This window comes from Periplaneta americana, chromosome 9, assembly GCF_040183065.1.
Source record: "Periplaneta americana isolate PAMFEO1 chromosome 9, P.americana_PAMFEO1_priV1, whole genome shotgun sequence".
Classification (NCBI taxonomy): Eukaryota; Metazoa; Arthropoda; class Insecta; order Blattodea; family Blattidae; genus Periplaneta; species Periplaneta americana.
Genome location: NC_091125.1, coordinates 69,222,678 through 69,243,264, shown reverse-complemented (window position 1 = coordinate 69,243,264; position 20,587 = coordinate 69,222,678).

Genomic DNA, 20,587 nt, shown 5'->3' with positions numbered 1-20,587 from the left:
TTATAAATATGCAATTAAATGTCCAGCAGTGATAATTACAGATGGATAGTAACTTGGTCGTAATGTTTGTTGATGGACGTTAGGATTCATAGAAATATCTGAAACGAGATATAATGTATTTTAATTGTACTATTATTGAATGCAAACGAGATATAATATGTTTTTAATTTTACTTATATTTAATGCAAAATTGTTAAATGTTAAAGTAAAATCAAGTTACTTACGGAGATGATGTTCGACCACCGCTGCAAAATTACAGCTAAGCTGCACAGAATATATGCGTGATACAATGTCTGTCAAATTATTAATTCGAGGAGGTCAAAAAGGAATAAATTTGAAGTACAGTATTAAGGTAAGGTTAATGCATCTGGTTGTTAATGATTAATAGTAAATTGTAGTTCAGTTTTTTCTCACAAAATGCTTGTTGAAAATAATTTTAATGAAGTTTCACAAAGTTATAACTTCATTTCTAGGTAGTAATTAATTTATTTATATTTATTCACATTTTATGATTTGTATGAAAACTTGACATGTTGGAAAAAAATTGGAAGTTATTTTGGAATTCAGCACAAAATAAATATGTTAAGAATCGCATATCAGATGAAAAGCAAGAGGCAATAAGTGTCAAAATGCAGACAAGTGTTATAAGTGAATGGACTGATGACAGTATAGACAAGGGGAAAGCAGTATGTGAGAATGAGCAACCCGATGGATGGGTGGGTGGTTGGACAAATAAATGTCATCATCGGTTTTGACGCTGCAGACGTGGTCACTTGTCTTACACCACTACAGCGAATCAGATGGCGGCCGACGTTACCAGTAGCACGATATACGCCAGCAGATACTACATGCTGGCAGCACGAGAAAAACTTTAACGCTCTGTTCACTCAAACAAAGTTGCCAGGAGCAATGTCTAGTAGAATAACACCAAATAGGCCTACTAGATTTACAACTTTTTTCTTCAAGATTAACAGTTCCTCCATATACATTTTCTCTTGTAACGGACTGCCAGTAGCCTACTAGTTTTATGACTTTTCCTAGTAATGTTGGTTACACATAAGGAAAATCAACGCTGCAATTTAGTCAGAAGTAACAGATCAACTCAAACAACTTTGCATCCGCTTAGAGAAGCCTACCTTAATATGTTGCAAAATCGTGAGGCATTGTCCGATGACGCAACGGTTTTGTCTGTGTGAGAAATGTTAACAGCAGAAATTAAGATGATTTCTCAATTACATTTCAAACTGTCTTTCGAAATTCCTTTACGTAGATGTAAAAGATTACCAGTTTATCCGCAAATGAAATAACGTGCAGAAAATCCTTTAAACTTAAAATATGTCAGATTCCATTCGATAATCTGCCTGATTGAGGTATTTGTATAAAATACAGTTACTGATACTGGCATTATTAGAGTAAATTTCAACGACCCATCATTGCGGTATTCTAGATATTTTGTGTTAAACCTTCAGCTACGCGTATTCTCAACCACACTAATAGCTGACTACGTTAAGATTCGTTTCGTAGCAGGCAACTCCTCTCATCCCTAGACCAAACACCACCGCGCGTCATTGGAGAATGCTGTGAAGTAAAATGAGTGAGTCTCTGATGGAATGTTATGTCTAACATGAGGAATCGGGAAAACCTCGAGAAAAACCTCAACCGAGACCTTAGGTTATTTCGTCTAACATTAAATTAAATATACCGTACATAAGTGACGAATTTTTTATTGTATAAATACTAACTTTAGGCTATTTCGTCTTAACTTTAAGTTAGTCATATTAACTAAAATTTACATACAGAAAATAGTTCCGAAAGAAAAAGAAGAGGCAACTTCACCTTACAAGTAAAATGGCGAGTGAAGTTCGTTTTCATTGTATTTAGACAGGCTTCGTCAATCTTTAAGTTTCGATTGTGGTGAATTGATGTTATATACACTTTTAAAATGTTTTCTTCGTGTTTTTCAGAATCAAGCAAATCCATTCATTGACCTCGATGATAAAACATTTTTAATGAGATTTCAATTACCAAAATTTGTAGTGGAAGAAGTTGAACAAAGGTTAGGTCCTCAATTACAGCCACAAACAAAGCGAAATCATGCTCTGAATCCAGTGTTCATGATCCTCCTTACACATACTGAAAAGGATATGCAGGAAGCGGTGATTATTATTTTTCTCTCTGATTAGTGCAGTGGTCGTCGGCACTCGCTGAAATGTGCAAAGGGTAAGCGGTGCCGTCCCGTATGCACCGTCGTGCAGCAGGAAGAGGTAGAGAGCATACACGCTAGCAGCTACGAGTGCTCCATGGTGCACTGTGTTTTCCGCGAGTAAGAGACGCTAGCCCCGAAGTGCTCTGCGCTGAGGACCGCTGGATTACTGAAACAATCGAATATCATCCAGCTGCATCTGAATTTTCATTCATATTTCGGATGTCGCCACATATTTTATTGCCAATATCAGTTAGTACTAGAGCTAGTTTCTAAGTTCATAAGTAGAGCCCGGATTTTATGTAATTATATATTCTCTTCCTGTATATTTATAGCTGTAAGAAAAGCTAAAATGTCGGCGAATCACACCAAAGGGATCATTATTCCAAAGTTTTAAGTTACATATTTTTACATATTTGGGTGCATAATCAATATTTAGGCATATATCCGAGTTATGGAAAAATCTGAAGGTCATTGGACTTGGAAGGGCTAGTGAACAAGCAGACATACCCATCCCACTTGACCGATTGAACGAACACTTTGTAAAGGACCCGACCTTAAACAACACAACGAAACAAGACACAGTTTTGCCTGACTCAGCTCCCCCAACTCGAGACAAATTCTATTTTACTGACGTCACTCCTATTGACGTAATGAAAGCCATCCGACGCATCAAGACGAAAGCTCAAGGGCCAGACAACATTAGCATATTACTCATACAGAAAATACAAGACATAGTAATACCTACAATTGCACACATATTCAATAGTTCCTTAATCACTTCAACTTTCCCTAAAATATGGAAGCAAGCTTTCGTTCTTCCTCTTCCAAAAGTCAAAGTTCCCACCGACCCGAACGACTATAGACCAATCAGTATCCTGCCAGCCATATCAAAAGCACTGGAAAGAAGCGTACACAGACAAATTACTAACTACATGAACGAACACAAACTATTCGACAAGTATCAGTCAGGTTTCAGAGCTGGACACAACACAAGCACTGCTCTACTTAAAGTGACAGAAGACATTCGTGAAGCAATCGACTCTAATAAAGTAACAATACTAACACTTCTTGACCTTAGCAAAGCTTTCAACTCTGTAAATTTCGACCTGCTCACCCATAAATTGAGAAATCTGCATTTGTCAGAGACTGCTGTGAGTTGGTTCGAATCCTACTTACGGGAAAGACAACAATGTGTTGTATCCGGGAATCGAAGCTCTTCCTGGCTTAACATAACATCAGGTATACCACAGGGTTCGGTACTCGGACCATTGTTGTTCACAATATATGTCCGTGATATTACATCTCATGTAAGGCATTGTAACTATCACTTGTATGCTGACGACCTTCAATGCTACATCTCTTCCCGCTTAGATCGAATAAATGACGCTATAGATAAATTGAACGAAGACATTGACTCGATTGTGACATGGACAAAGAAATTCCATCTTAATATCAATCCTGGAAAGACACAAGCAATCATATTAGGACACAAACGGCAAACCGACGCTGTAAAGCACCTCGACATTTCCCCCGTTAAAGTAAGTACAGTGCATATCCCTTTCAGTTCTTCGGTAAAAAAATCTTGGCATTCACATGGATAATAATCTCAACTGGGACATGCAAATCACAGAAACCTGCAGAAAAGTATATTCTATTATTCATGTGCTAAAAAGGATAAATGTTCATCTTCCCTCTTGCTTAAAAAAGTCCCTTGTGCAGACCCTTGTATTTCCCTATTTTGACTATGCTGACATTTTACTGACTGACCTTTCCAGCGACAACAAAATGAAACTTCAACGTGCTCATAATTTGTGTGTACGTTTTGTAAGCAATGTTCGTAAATATGATCATATTACCCCATCCCTGGAAGCAATAGGTTGGCTTAAACTAGATAAGAAAAGAAATTTACATTCACTTCTCTTTCTCTTCGAAATCTTGAACTCTTCTATTCCTTCGTACCTGTCGTCTCGCTTCACTTACCTTTCTTCCCACCACAATCTGAACACACGCTCTCGCCATGAAACAATACTAACAATACCATCCCATCGCACCTCCTCATACTCATCCTCTTTCACAATAGCCCTGCCAAGACTCTGGAATTCGTTACCTGCTAGCATCAGGGACTGTCGAAATAAAATTCAATTCAAACGCAAACTTACTAGGCACTTGGTCAGTAATTGAGACTCGTTCAGACATGGTTTCTTGTAAATAGTTCTTTTAATCTACCACAAAATATCTCAATATCCGGTAATTTCATCACTATAGAATTTTGTTATTGTAGGTTTAATTTGTAATTTAGTAAATACAAAAATATTCTTTGTTCTTAACTTCTATGATAAAATGTCTAGCTTTCATTAATCAGGTATTCTTGTCGTACTTTAATTTCTATTGTAATTGTAATTGTAAATTTAATATTAATTGTAATCTTATTGTTCATGTTATAGTTGTAATCCCCTGGTAGAGGGGCAGAGAAGGCCTGACGGCCTTATCTCTACCAGGTTAAATAAATAAATCTAATCTAATCTAATCTAAAATCTAATCTATATGACATATTTTGAAGGATATTGCATATTTTGAAAGAATACACTTTTTACCATTTTTCCCTCGACTTGATTCATAAGTTACACGCTTGAAAATAATTTATGATGTTTGTCACTTCGTCTCTAATGTATAAAAATAATTTCATAATTGAAAATAATAATGTGTTCTATAAAAAATGGACATCCCTTTACCGTACTAAGAGTCTGTATACCCTTAAGAAGTAAAGGTAAAGTAGGATCAAATACCAATGCAAAGTGTGTGTCATTGACTCATTGTACTGCTATCGCGGTGAAGGACAGAGTGAAAATTACCCTGTGGGTATGGCCGTTTGGCACAAATAACTCAAATCAGTTGCTCTGAAAGAAAATATTAGTTCTTTCAGTTTCTAGAGAATCTTATTTTGACATTAGATGATACAGCTAGCTAGACTACTGCTATGGCGCCAGTCGCATCCAAGTTAAAAGATTGGATTTCAATTGACGATGCCGTTACTAGTGATGGTAAAATGGTACTGTGAAAAGTGTGTGTCGATAGTGGAATATGCAACCAATAAACTGGGTGTTGTGCCGGGAACAATCTGTGAGTGTGTTTCAGTAAAACTTAATGAAGTATTGAAAAAAGAACTCAGGATACACAACTTGTTCTACTGTATGCAAAATACTTAAAGGTGTGAATGTGTGCAGCTTCCTGTGAACATCGTTTCGAGTATAATTTCTCTTCTGAAATACGCGTCAGTTACTTCGTGTCAACTTGAGATGTCGTTTTTCATTTATAAGAACATTCTGACAAGTAGAAAGCAATCGATTGCCGCAGAAAATATGGAAACGTATTTAATTATTAATTCGACCTCCAAATAATAATAATAATAATAATAATAATAATAATAATAATAATAATAAATTTAATGAGGTACAATTCATTTACATGTGCACCTGTAATTTTTTCAGTTCTCTTTTCTTATCAGTGTGCAAAAATACATCTAATAAAGTTTAGGTTTTAAGTTATATATTTATTTATTATATATTTATCTACATATTTTCCCATTTTTAGCTATATATTTATGTAAATATTTCTCATATTCATGTTACATAACATCCGGGCTCTGTTCATAAGTGAATTTTATACAACATACTGTATGTTGCATTTATAGGTACATTATACATAAACTATCAGTTTTCACACATGCGCGTTAAAATTGGCGTTACAATGGTTCAAAAATTATTTCCCTATATTTAAGGTCTTTGTTTTGTAGGTTGTTCCTCAGAATCTTTACAAGTTACTAAGTTTGTTTTTACATCTATGTTAAATTTGTGTAACTGGACCTTGCAAGTTCTCAGGAAACGCCAAAGAACAAAGAATTTCTCCCGTCCGATTGTGTTCGCATGCCAAAACAAACTTTCGCACTTGATGCAGCACCGTTAAACACGCCAGCGTACAAGGAAAAGTAACGAGGATGAAGGTGGGATGGGCATCGCGTTCACTTGTTTGTTTACTGCAGCAGTGCCTCTTCGCGATAACTGTGTCGCTGTGAGTGACGTGTTTTTTAGCGCCTACGTGCTACCGAGGTAATCATCAGAACAAGTTGCAGTTAAACATCGCCGTATCTGGCAGTACTCCGTTTTTAAATTCCACCCACCAACAGATAAGCACAAAATGGTGAAATGTCCTAAACATTTACGCTTATATCACATATGGGAATTACCTTGGATAGGTTATGTCGATACAGCAGGTGAATAGGATATGTATATATTACAGTTGTTGTTTAGTCATTTGTCCGAAGAACAGGTTTGAACCTCACATATGACATCAATAAAACATCACTCATTAGGCAACTGAGCTAGGAGATAATGGTATAAATTGTATGATTTCAGTCATCTGTAGAACAACACATAGAACACTTCAAAATAAGAATACTTTCTTCAGTCATGGGCTCATGGCTGTAGGCTACCATTACTTCAGAGTTACAGAACCTGATTGCCAATCTAAAATACTGTATAATAAAATAAAAACAACTGAACTAAAATTTATAAATGAAGGACTGTAATAAACTATAGAAAATAAGAAATGAGTTCAAGATAAAGGCAATGAATGAGAAAATTATATCATATCCCAAGAGCAGAAGATTTATTTAGAAAGGAACATGGAAGAAAGTTATAAATACAGTGGTTACCACCTTTTGAGTATCATGAACTCCTTAAAGTTCATACTTTATTTTGTATAATTTAGGCCCGTACATATGTTATATTTATTAAATATTTGCATAATTAAACATCCTTAATAAATTGGTAGCGATATTTCATTTTAGTTTTAACTTTTGAATATAAACTGAAAATACGTAAATACAAAGCAATTTTATATTATTTCTCGTTTTTATGAGAAAAATAGTATTAGTTATTTATACTTATCATAAGGTTATTAATAAGATGCTTGATATTACCTTGCAACTGCTGTTGTATTGTAGATACTCTAAGTCTGAGTCTAGCTCAAGATTACGTTTATATTTGAATCGCCTAGTAATCAAACTGTACTTTCTCCAAATTATGAAATATGGGATTAAGGTATGTTTCTGTGCAGAATTTTGCAGGGAATATGATAAACTTCTCTTTTGAAGTCAAACTGGAAATTACCTGTCTTAACTTTAGTAGTAAAATCACCATGTAGAGCCTAACTCCACTGGTTTTTCGTTTTTTTCTGATAAAAATCAGATTTTTGGATAAAGAGCAGTTTGATTCTAGGCGACTCATTTGTTCTTCAATAAGACAAAAACATAATCTGCACACTTGACACAAATATGTTGATGGAAACGACATTTAAGCGTTGTATTGCAATTCAGAAAGCATAGGGATACTTGGTCATCTGTGCAACGAAGATTACGACAGGGCCATTTTAGGAAAAACGATATTTAATCTCTGATATGAAGATAGTTCTAACAGCGTCTCTTCTTTGAGGGACAAGCTATTCTGTTCTTATTTTCAAGAAGGATTTTCATCCAATTGCAGGAAGAAACATATTCCCTTAATTTTAATGTTAATGAATCAAATCAAGATGTTCTTTATATTTCCAACGATATTGGACAAGGGTTCATCATCATTTGTTGCTTGGAAGTCACGTAGAGTGGGAAATTAATCGAATTCTCTATTGACAAGTTAGTTTATTTATCGTTGCTTCAATTTCATCTTGAATGTTGAGCACTGTTAAAGGTGGATGCTGAAAAATTCAATTTAGAGAATTAAAAAAATAATAATAAAAATATCTTATAGGTAGGCAGTACTTGCAAGACAAGAGAAGTTCTTCAGGGGAACTGTGTCGCAGCTACGGGTGTAGCTCAGGCAGTAGTGCGTTTGTCTGCATTCGTAGTTGCGCTCGAGCGTGGGTTCGATTCCCGCTTGGACTAGTGACCTGATTGGGTTTTTTCCTATGTTTTCCCTAAACATAAGACGAATGTCAGGTGATCTATGGCGAATTCTCTGCCCCATCTCGCTATCACCAATTCTATCGACTCTAAATAACCCAGTAGTTGATATAACGTCGCTAAGTAACCAAATAAAAAATAAACTCTGTCTCTCAAAAGTCTGACGCAAGCAAAAGAGTATTCCCATAAGGTGAGAAAACCAGAACACATGATAAAGTTAAATTTAATTGAATTACCATGTCTAAACAAACATACCTAGTTTCCATGGATCAATTTCGATCACTCGCGGGCACCCAGGGATCAGCGAACCACAGATTGGGAACTGGTGGCTTAGTATTACAATCTAAAAGATGCTAGAAATAAGGAAAAGAAGTTCGAGAAAAATGGGGAAGAAAGCTGTAGAAAGGGAGAGTAAGATCCAGAGTTTTTTATTTCGTTTCCAATTAGATAACCACAATTTATTTTCATTTGCAACGAGCAGTTCTCCTTAAGAAAACTGTTTGGTTTTTCGATTCAGTCATAACTTATTGTATGTTGGAATAGTCTTTGGAAGATTTGGATTATAGTCCTGGGACAGACTATTCTCACAATTCTTTTTTTTTTTAACTTTCCAATTAATATTCAGGGACAGTTACTTCGTACACAAAAATAGAGTATAAAAACTTACTTCGTGTGGCCTTCCTAGTCGCTGACTCATAGTCATCCAACGCTAAATAACTTGTTCTCAGGAGTATTTAAATATATTAATTCAGTTATTTTTATTACCATCCTGGCATCGGAATGGCTCCGATATTGCAGTCCTGCCATTTGTCTGTCTAAAAGAAATGTGTCATGTCTTGGAAATTTTCAGATAAAGATCAGGTCAGTGCTTTTCAAACGGGTAAGTGAGGTAGAATATAATGTTCATTATGATGATGATGATGATGATGATAATAATAATAATAGGCTTAATAATAATAATAATAATATAATGTAATATATTTTAAAATTCACTATTAAACAGTTTTCTAATAACTCTGAACAACAAATTTTTACTTTTTGTCTTGCTCCGAAATAAAAATAGATGAATATTACTAATATTTGTGCCCTAAATCTCATTTTGAAATCCAAATTGCCCCATCACGTACCATTTTCCGGGGAAATTGAATTGAATTTTTTTATGAAAAAACTTCTTTTTTATTTTTTACTGCTACTGGTAAAGTTACAACACGGGATTCATAATGCCCCATAATACTTGAAAAATGTGTACTGGATACAAAAATGATGTTACATAGTTTAAAACACAACAACAATAAAAATATTTCATGCGTATAGGCTAATGAGAAAAATGTCGGAATTTGAACTTACACTTAAAATAATTTTTTGGATGACTGCTGTTTATAACTAGACCCGAGACTATCTTTTATAAGGAACCAACAATAGTTTGCACACATGCTTTTTCCTCAAACAAAGTCAGCCATAACTTTGTGAATTTGTGGACCAATGAAAATGCACTCTTTTAATTTGCCTTCATTCAAAATGGTAAACTTTTATTTTAAATACTAAAAATCACACCCTGGAACTGTTATGAAATTTACTGAATAGAAGGGACCAATAACTGTTTATTTATTAGAAGTACAAAGGAACATGCCAACAACCATAAGAAACCGGAAATAAGTATAAACTCAAAAAATACATTATCTCTTGTTTTGATTTAGAATCCCCAACCCGCGCCAGGTGTTTCCTGGAGGAGCGCTTGTCGAAAAGTGAAATTATAGTATATTATAAAAACTTTACGTGACACGAAGAAAAAAAAGGCATTTTCGGATTCAGCGCACATAAAACCATAAGGGACACATTGTTTTAAGTCGGAGAAAAATTGTTGTTGTTCAGTGTAACTTAAAAAAAAGAAAAAAAATTGGCACTTGATTATTCAATTTCACTTCTAAACAAATAACATTGATTTATAAGTGTGTGAAATATATTTAACTTTTTTAAAGTTTGAATGTATTTTTTAAAGGTACACTTTTCTGGCCTAATGTGTGAAATACACTTTATTAAATTCTGTAAATTAGTACAGTATGTATACAGGGTGATAGCAATGTAAATCTTCAGATTGAAGAGGGCAATAGGACATATTAAAATAAATAAAAAATCCATTCATATACATGGTTAATTAGAAAATTTGGCTGAAGGTCTGCGTAGTTTGTTTGGCGAGAGGGCATCGCCGGCTCACCTATGCATACACACGCGAACTCAGGTCTGAACAACAGCATTCCGTCCCATAATCATGGCAGTAGGTTTGCCTGACTTCCTATTTCCTAATCGCAGGAAATAACGGTAATCTATAATCTATATATTAATATTTTTATTTAATTTGGAAGAAAACTGTTTATCTAATGATGAGAGTAAACTTCAGAATCTTACGGACAGTATTGTCGAGTGAAGCAGTGTTAATATATAGAAGAAATTATTTTTTCTGAGAAAAGTATTCATTTAAGATTAATATCGCATTAGAATTTTTTTGTTGTACACTATCCAAGCTGTTAAATAAGCTGTTAAAATCTTCACATTATATTACTTTCACTCTGTATATACCACTAACAAAACAAGGATGATTACATATTTAAGTTAAAACTTGCATGTATATGAGTATTTGAATTTTTGTTTATAGAAAAAATAAACAATTTCCATATCTATCAGTACAATGGACAAAACTTTCAACATCACTACAATTCCTCACTCAATTATTCCTATAAACATTTTTTGAAAGATTCATCTCGTAGGCACGTATAGTTTCAAAGCAATACGCACCTTGATACTGAGAAACGCATAATAGGGAAAACTAAAATTAAAGATCCACACACTGTTTAGACTGACTTGTTCTAACGTTTCCCACATCCGTAAGTATGATTTTAATCTTTGTCGCCTTTTTCCTGACTTCTTCTATTTTATAACTTCTTTCTAAACACTGGACATTGAAAATTTTGCCTTCACGATTCTGTTTTCATCCATTTTTGTTGCAAAATGATAGACGAAGGGCTGAGGTATTTTTAAGAGGAAGGCGTGGTACTTTTTGCAATAGTGTATGTTTATACATTTCTTTTATCAATTTATAGAACAGACACATGTCTAAAATTTAAACTCATGCATTGTGTATAGAAGAGAACAAAGATCAGAATTGCTTAATATATAAATAATATAAAAAAGGAATATATTTTTTAATTCCTCACTGAAATATCCCCCTTATCAAAGGTATTCATGACAAAGGTTGCTAAGCGAATGAGAAGCTTTTCACCAAGATTAGTGCCTATTTGGCATTACAGTTTGAAATATATCGAAACGAATTTAACAGTTTTATACATATTAATAGGATCTGTAGACAAATCGGGCAGCTCACTTTAGCTATATATTCATTTAACAGAAGAAAAGTAAATGTAAAATAATCGTTAAGATTGAGTTCATCGTCATTTTGTGTTTTTATTTCAAATAAAGACCTATGAATCTCTTAACAAAAAATATTGTATTTCATATGCATCATTTTCTGAAACATTGACTTTTAAATACTGAATATGAACGAAATTCATCCAATAGTTTGGATAAATCTCTGTACACAAACGGTGTGCCTGAAATAACTTTTTCGGCACCAGGAAAATGTTCATTTTTCGGAAACATCTATGCAGGTTGACTCAAAAGTCCAACATAGACAAACTCTGTTATTAGTGCTGATATTGAAAAATGGAAAAAGAGGGAAGTTGTTTGAATCTAACGCGCAGCGCTAGAGTTTTTGACGTAGAATGCACCGTTGAGATTGTGCACTGGTACAAGTCCCAATGAGAACGGAAAATGCCCTGTTGCCAAATGTTTCGTCCTTAAAAGTGGTATTTACGTTATCGCAATCATTATAATGAAGTGGGTAAATTACGAAGTGATAACGATAATTAGCAGTGTCGCTAATATAAGTTTAGGAAAAACCCCAGGCATGAATGAAATTCCCCTGAATTCTTATGCTATCAGTGTAAGGAAATGGTTCTTTGCACTGTGAGAAGTTAAAAAAATAGCTAATCTCTGCATGTGAAATATTTTTGTCCGTTAATTAATACATACCTAAAATCCGCTGAAACTGGTGGAAGAGCCTCTAATTTGGCAGCATTGGGATTGGCGGGTTTGTCGTACTAGTGTACTATCTCATCGATACATTCTACATTGAAAATTCAAGCACATTATACTGAAAACTACCTATTTCCAACAAATTTCTCCTCTTTCCATGTTTCGATATCTGCACACTAATAGGCCCTAACGGAGTTTGTCTATGTCGCCGGACTTTTAAATCACTAATACAGAGTGTATGGGGTATAAGTGCCGTCCTTTCGTCGGGAACGGACTACAGAATCAAAAAATGTCCATACAACATAGGGTCAAAACTTGATATTTTTTCCAGAAAAAAATATTTATTCTCTTATTTTATTCGCGTTATACTAGTTGTATCCTTAGTAATATTACGAAAACAATTACATCAGGAGGTATATCTAGCAAAGAGTTCATATTAGTTTAAATACATATTTGTGTGTTCTATTACGTTTTCGAGAAATTAAATAAAATTTCATACTTAAATGTGTTAATATTCTGGAGTGAGAGACGTGGCAACGTGTTTAGCAGGCAATAGGGCCTACTCTGCACAGACGTATGTACATGTCAGCTGAGTTCAAGCTCCCTGTCCATAGGTCTACTGCAGAGCGGATGACAGTTCGGTACCAGGTATTCGATAAACAATTTACAATGTCATTCACAGTTTAGGAATATCTTATGTTATTAATTTATGGAGAAAGGCGTCGTAATTCAAGTGAGGCAAGAAGATGTACCGTCAATGTATTCCGCAATGAAGGTTACCTAATCGGCGAACTTTTGTAGCAGTTTCTCAACGATTATTAGAAACTAGAAGTCTCTTATCTCATTTCGAAAATAACACAAACAGAAATTTCTTTAAAAATGGTACTGCTTTATGGAAGCGGGAAAGATTAAAATGTTGCATTTTAAAAAAAGTTCGTGTGATTTTGTGCAGTAAACCATTATTGTTTATTTTTTTAGACATAAAATAAAAAATGGACCAATATTGCCAATATTGTAAAATAAAATGGAAATTTACCATGAAGTTCTATTAATGAGATTAAAAGTTTGTATTTTCTGTTCGTTTTATGTAAAAAACGGTCCGCCTCTGCATTAGAACGGAGTATCTTTTTTGTACCGGTATGTCTGTATCCGCTTGAGCTGTACTGTAAATTTGTAAACTCCCTTCTCCCCAACCAACAATGTTGCCAAATGCATAATATTGTAAACTTTAATAATTCGTTAAATATTGCAATTAGAAAAAATTATGAGGACTTTTTTCTTCCTTATGACATGAACAATCATCAGTTAAAATAATGACACTTATACCCCTTACACTCTATAGGTGGTGCACATTATCTTCCATGAGTAATGGATAACATGAACAAAACCCAAAATATGATTGCAATGTCATATTTTATTGATTCAGTTTATTTGTCCATAAGAGTTTCTTTTAGAATTAAGCTATATGAATTGAATTATTTTTATGTATTGTTCTGTGTAACAATGTTTACAAGTATAGAAGTGTAATTATTGTTTAACACAGTCTGAACTACAAAGAACACTTAGAGAAGATAAGACCACAGTCTAGTATATATATCACGAAGCTCAATACGTAGAAAATATGCATCCATAGATAGTTGCTAACCACTAGGATCGCTACTATCACCTCATCACAGACAATGTGAAATAGTACCTGCACAGTCTATTGTTTCTAGTACCCTCATAAACTTAAGCTTCGTGACTGTATATACTAGACTGTGATAAGACGGTGATAACAACAATACGGGAACAATGGCGGAATAAGATTGACAGAAAATCGAAGTATTCGAAAAAATCTCCCTCTCGGTCGCTTCGAGCGTAAGAATTGTAGTAGATTCTGTCTGGTATTGAATCTCGGACTCCGTTGGTGAGTTGTGGCTGAAGACCTGCATGGCATGGTGCACGCGTGGTTACTGACCTCGCTGAGTGGCGTGGCAGTCCCGTTAGCAGGGCGGCCCACGCGCACGCCGACACAGTGCCCAAATTCCAGCTGGGGTTACGTGTATGCAGATATTAGGGATGAGCAGGCCACTGCAGCCGTTCACCTTGACGAGCTGATAGCTTTATCAGCACCATATTGCTGCCGTAAATTTGTCGACGCCAATGCTGACAACTCATTATTTCACACTTTCATAACCCGACACTCTCACTTATGCTTCATGGATTGCTGAAGTTTTTCATTTTCCGTATGGACGATGTTGTCGTAATCAGTTGCATTTGCATTGTGCATAATATAGTTCTCTATTCTACTCTATGCTCTTTTCCACGTGTGCTCGTACCTTATTTACTCGCCAATTTTCCACTCCCGTAATCCCCTCACCCCCAAGATTTTTAGTGCATATTTTCCAGAATTTCATTTTTCTCGCGTAATTTCCTTCTACTACATTAAAAAATTTGGACATCTCTTTTCTATTTAAGGGGAAGCACCTACAGGAAGGACCAAATATGTGTCAAAATTAACATTGTTTTTTTCATTTTTAGCCTAAAAATATTTCATAATACTGACTTCATTTGAACAAGATTTCAAGGTCGTTAGGAAGAAAATAATTGCTTTTACGCCATTTTTAAACAGCCACTGTGCTCCAGTGCCTTTACTCTGTGTTCGAACTTCTCCATTGAATATCCGGAGTTTGTTTATTTTTTATTTTTCAACATTTAATAATGTAATATCTCGGACAATAATAGAGATAATTGAATAACATTTTCGGGGCATATTCTCACATTACACATGTATAATTATGTAAGAGAAAATTGTCAAATTGCAAATTAGTTAAATATTGACGTGCGATTTTTCTTCCTGTTCATAAAAATAAAAGTATAAAAATAAAATTTCTAAAAATCATCAAACAAAATTAATCAACAGTCTTTTAGCTTTCGTTTAAAACAAGATTTGTGATTCTGTGATACTCTTCAGAGCAGATATATCATTTTTTTATACTACTGCAGCCTTTTTGTTTTTTTTTTCAATTTTTTTTATATCTGTGACTGCACCGTAAAAGGTAAAAGTAAAAATGTTGTATTCAAAATGCTTCATACATTGATATGAAACTATGTTAGTTAAATAGAGGCTCTACTTAAAATAATATGAGAAAAGAGATTCCATGTAGGTCCTTCCCTTTAAGAAAGTATGTCGTGAAGATTCCTAGTATCGTAAAACTACACAGAAAACTCAATGTCGTCCATCTCTTCTACACTGCTAGAGATGGAGTGTGACAGCGTTTTGCCGTCACAGCTCCGAACTGTGAAAGCTCCGGAAAAATCACTGTGATAGGTAATTAATAACGATTTTGTCACAGTATGATTTTTTGTGTTTGGATGATTCTTGGCAATTGTGAGGCTACGTTTCCTGCCTAAAGATGTTCATGTCGTCTGGGACCCAATATCACTGTCATCAACTTATCCATGAACAAACCACGAGGAATACCCATGGTTTCTCATTACGAACAGACAGATGTTAATGCTTATTGCTCTTCTGCAAATTTAATTGTTACCGGTGCCACAACTTTTATACAGGGTGTTAAAAAAAGTATCCAATATTTTAGAAGGTGATAGTATGCATCAAAACAAGAAAAAAAAAAGTCTAATAAACATGTGTCCTACAACGCATACTTTCTGAGATTTGAACACTTATTCGTAGTGGTGCTTAATGTGACGTCCATTTATGGCAATGCATTTTTCTGCCCTACAATACAGCAGGCTACCAGATAATCATACCGTCGTTAACACCCCTGCCATGGAATACTGATACGTCGCAAGGAATACTGAAAAGAAAAGTTTGGTTGCGGATATGAGCGGGGTTCAGCAGAGATGGTGTTGTGAATTTTTGTAATCAGCATGTGTGGGCTGATGGAAATGCCCATGCACTTGAAGAAACAAGGCATCAACACCGATTCTTAATCAACGTATAGGTAGGCGTTATTGGCGATAGATTAAGACCCATACGTGCTACCACAAAGATCAACTGGGGCTCGTTATCAGGATTTTCTAATTAATGTATTGCCTACCTTGCTGGAGTATGTGCCATGTCAGCAAAGACTACAGATGTGGTTCATGCATGACGGCACACTGCAGCACATTTTTTCCGCAATGAGCGTGAACACCTGACGCTGACATTTCAGGACCTACGTAAAATATTGGTACCAAAATTAATTTATTATTAACGCGCAGAAACAATATATAGTACATTTTACACTCCCCCAATATTTTCAAACAACAAATGCAAGCTATCTTCTGTGTCGTTAGAGGAATCATTGGCGTTTAGCATAATGGTGGGATGTGATTTGAAGACCTGTGATTTTGTCGCTCTGGTAGGTTTGTCACTGATTCCGACTGTGACTACAGTTCCAAAATCACAGCTCCGAGAAATCGCCATCTCTGCCCGATATGTAACTCACAGCGATAGTGACTGATGTACGTAAACGAGTATCATGTGACAGCTCCATGTTCACTTAGTTATTCGTAAATATTATTGGACGATCACGATAACAACTTAGAGCGTGTTTTGTTTTCAGTATAAACGCCGCGCTAATCATTATTGTTGTTAGACAGGGTGTTAAGAAGAATGTACCCAATATTTTAGGAGGTGCCAGTATGCATCAAAACAAGAAAAAAATGTCTAATAAACATGGGTCCTACAACACATACTTTCTGAGATCTGAACACTTCTTCATAGGAGGTGCTCAATGTGACGTTCATTCATGGCAATGCATTCCTCTGCCCTTCGGCATAAGAAATCACGCACTATTTGAAATCGACCTGGTTGTTCTTGATAACCAAACGTTTAGAGGATTTAGATTTGAGGAACGAGCAGGCCAAGGTGTGGGGCCTCCCCAATCAACCCAGCGGTCCTGAAATGTCAGCGTCAGGTGTTCACGCTCATTGCGGAAGAAATACGCTGCAGTGTGCCATCATGCATGAACCACATCTGTAGTCTTTGCTGACATGGCACTTACTCAAGGAAGGTAGGCAATACATTAATTAGAAAATCCTGATAACGAGCCCCAGTTAATCTCTGTGGTAGCACGTATGGCCCTTAATCTATCACCAAGAATGCCTAACCATACGTTGATTAAGAATCGGTGTTGATGCCTTGTTTCTTCAAGTGCATGGGAATTATCATCAGCCTACACGTGCTGATTACAAAAATTCACAACACCATCTCTGCTGAACCCCGCTCATATCCGCAACCAAACTTTTCCTTTCACTATTCCTTGCGACGTATCAGTATTCCATGCCAGGGGTGTTAACTATGGTATGATTATCTGGTAGCCTGCTGTATTGTAGGGCAGAAAAATGCATTGCCATAAATGGACGTCACATTAAGCACCTCCTACGAACAAGTGTTCAGATCTCAGAAAGTATGTGTTGTAGGACCCATGTTTATTAGACTTTTTTTTCTTGTTTTGATGCATACTATCACCTCCTAAAATATTGAATCCTTTCTTTTAACACCCTGTATATACAAATACAAATCTTGGTCGTCTGACTGATTTCGTTCAAATACGAGTATTCAACATTTCAATAACAATCCCACTATACTAATCTTCTTGCTTTAATTTTGGCAACAGTGCCTAGTTGTTTACGTACCGTAGTAAGAAATCTTTATTCCTTAAATTTCTCCATTCAAGGTTAGCAGGTTCTTTGACAGTATTAGAGGCCTTTATTTTTGACAAGATTTTGCGTCTGAAAATATTTAAATAGTTTCCCCTCCTACTTTTCCCCTCCCACTTTTACATTGGCACAAAAATTAATACAATTAAAAGATGTTTATTCAGTATATTTTCATCTCAAGTATTCTGAAGTCATAGAAGCTCTCAGTGAAGGATGACCTATGCAAAATTATCGGTGAATCGTCAAAATCTCACGAATGATTTAAAATGCTTCTTGTCTTATCCAAGCAAAGTGTTGGGATACCATCAGTATATGACCGTCCTCATTCAGAATTTTACTGCAGCATTCAACTTCTTTGTCCAGAGTAGAGTCTATGATACACATGTTCCTGAATGTCTTGGATAATGAATTTTGGAGTGTTGGTAATTCAGAAAGAAATTAACTAAAATTATATCAGTTCCTATTTAAGATCTACCCTACAGACCTTTTTAATTACTATTGCATTGACTTCAAATTCAGTGCACAGTAGTTCGATTCTCGACAGGGAAGTGAAGTTTATCAAATGAGGCGTGCATCTTATGTTGTCTGAAGTGATGACGTTATGTCGTGATGATTTATGAATCTACAACGTTGATTCAAAACTCTATCAAGATTGAGTATACAGTGAAACAAGTCAAAAGACCCGGCCCTAGAAGGCAGATGATAGTGATGAATTTTGAAAAGATTAATTATAATTAATACACTACAAATTCGTTGCAAACTGTTAGAATAGAATAGAATGTTTTATTTTCGCTAGGAGAGTTAAGGCCATAAGACCTTCTCTTCCACTCAACCAGCCTTAATCAGTACAATACATATTTAAATTACGAATATTTACACAACACTTAAAAGATTCTACAGCAATGATCTTCAGATAAGTTTTAACGACTAGTACATGTTTATTTATATTTGGATAAACCTGTAAGATAAGGAAGTAACTTAATTTATGAACTAATTTAATTCAATAAATTATAATTAATTTGAGATAGCTAGTAAAATGGTGAGAATTAATTTAATATATGTTTACTAGAATTATGTTATAGGGTGAAAAAAATATATACATCTAAACTATATTTATATAATGAGAATATTAATGTAGGCTAATGAAATTTTGCCATTAGAGGCTTAGTATTCTATTTAGAGAAATTAATGATAATAATAGGAATTGACAGATGTTAGTTTCATTATAAGTAACAAATATTAATCAGTAATTAATCTGTTAAGTAAGAATTTATGTAATTTTGACCTAAATGAAGTTATTGTCCAACAACCCCTTACATCACTCGGAAGCGAGTTCCAATTTCTAGCAACTGAAACTGTGTAAGATGAAGAATATAAAAAAGTCTTGTGGTAGGGTATAATGAGTAAATTGTTATGATGAGAATTGGTACTTAGCTGATGATATGCGGATAAATTTTGAAAACGAGAAGCCAAATAGATTGGGGTAGCGGTGCGCAGAATTTGAAATAAGAGAATAAGAGAATGCAGGGCTCGTCGGTCACTTAGCCTTAGCCAAGACGGGGAAACATGATCATACTTGCGAATATTGCAAATGTAACGGACGCACGCATTATGCACACGTTGTAGCCTGCTGCTCAAACTTGCATTTAGGTTACTTAATATAATAACGCAGTAGTCGAAGCGTGGCATCATGAGTGTTTGTACAAGGATTAATTTTAATTTATCAGGAAGAAAGTGCTTCAGTCGCTTTAATGAGTGAATAATAGAAAATATTTTTTTTGAAGTGTGATTTACTTGTTCATTCCATTCCAGGTGACAATCCATATAAATGCTAAAGTTCTTCCGAGTCGAGCTGTATGGAATAGTAGTATTATTTACAATTATCGGTGGCAAATTTTGTTTGTCACACTTCGATCTTTGATGTTCTATTAAGATAGCCTGCGATTTACTTGCATTTAAATTAAGTCCTTGCGTTTTCGACCATATGGATATTGAATTCAAATCATCATTAACTTTAGTTATAGCGTCATTTATGTAGTTAGGTCGAGTATGCAGATAGATTTGTATGTCGTCAACATAAATATAGTTGATACGGCGCCGTTAAATAACCGATTTAAACATTAAGTTTATTTCTTTACACATTCCGTGTCGCCCCCAGTTGTCTAGCGCTCTTTAGATCCAAGGGTTGCAGGTTCAAACCCAGCTGGGGTCAATGGATTTTTCAGGACGGAAAAATTCAGAGTGCAAGTTCTGTGAGAGGGACTTGAAGCCGTGTGTCCCTTGTCGAAATATTCCGGCACGTTAAAGGCTCCAAGTCAGTTAGAGCTTCTGTATCAAATTTCTTCTCTCTTACGTCCTAGTAATACCTTAGTTGGATACTAGATGGCGTTTGAGGCAATGAGCTTACCACTCGTCCCTCTGCCCCTGAAAGCATATAAGCGTAACTAAATTCCTTGTAGGTACTGAAACTTCCGTCAAGGGGTACTTGTGTTCCGGCATCGGATCGATGGTTTAATTACATACATACGTAGGCCAATCAATAATGATTATTTTTGTGTTTGTTTTAAGGGGACCGGTTAGTGTTTATCATGATGAGTTTGATTTTTGTGACTTAATAATTATAGCTCACTAACCCCTGCTTGAATTATCATGACATTCTTACACATGATAGTAAGAATAAAAAGTTAAGC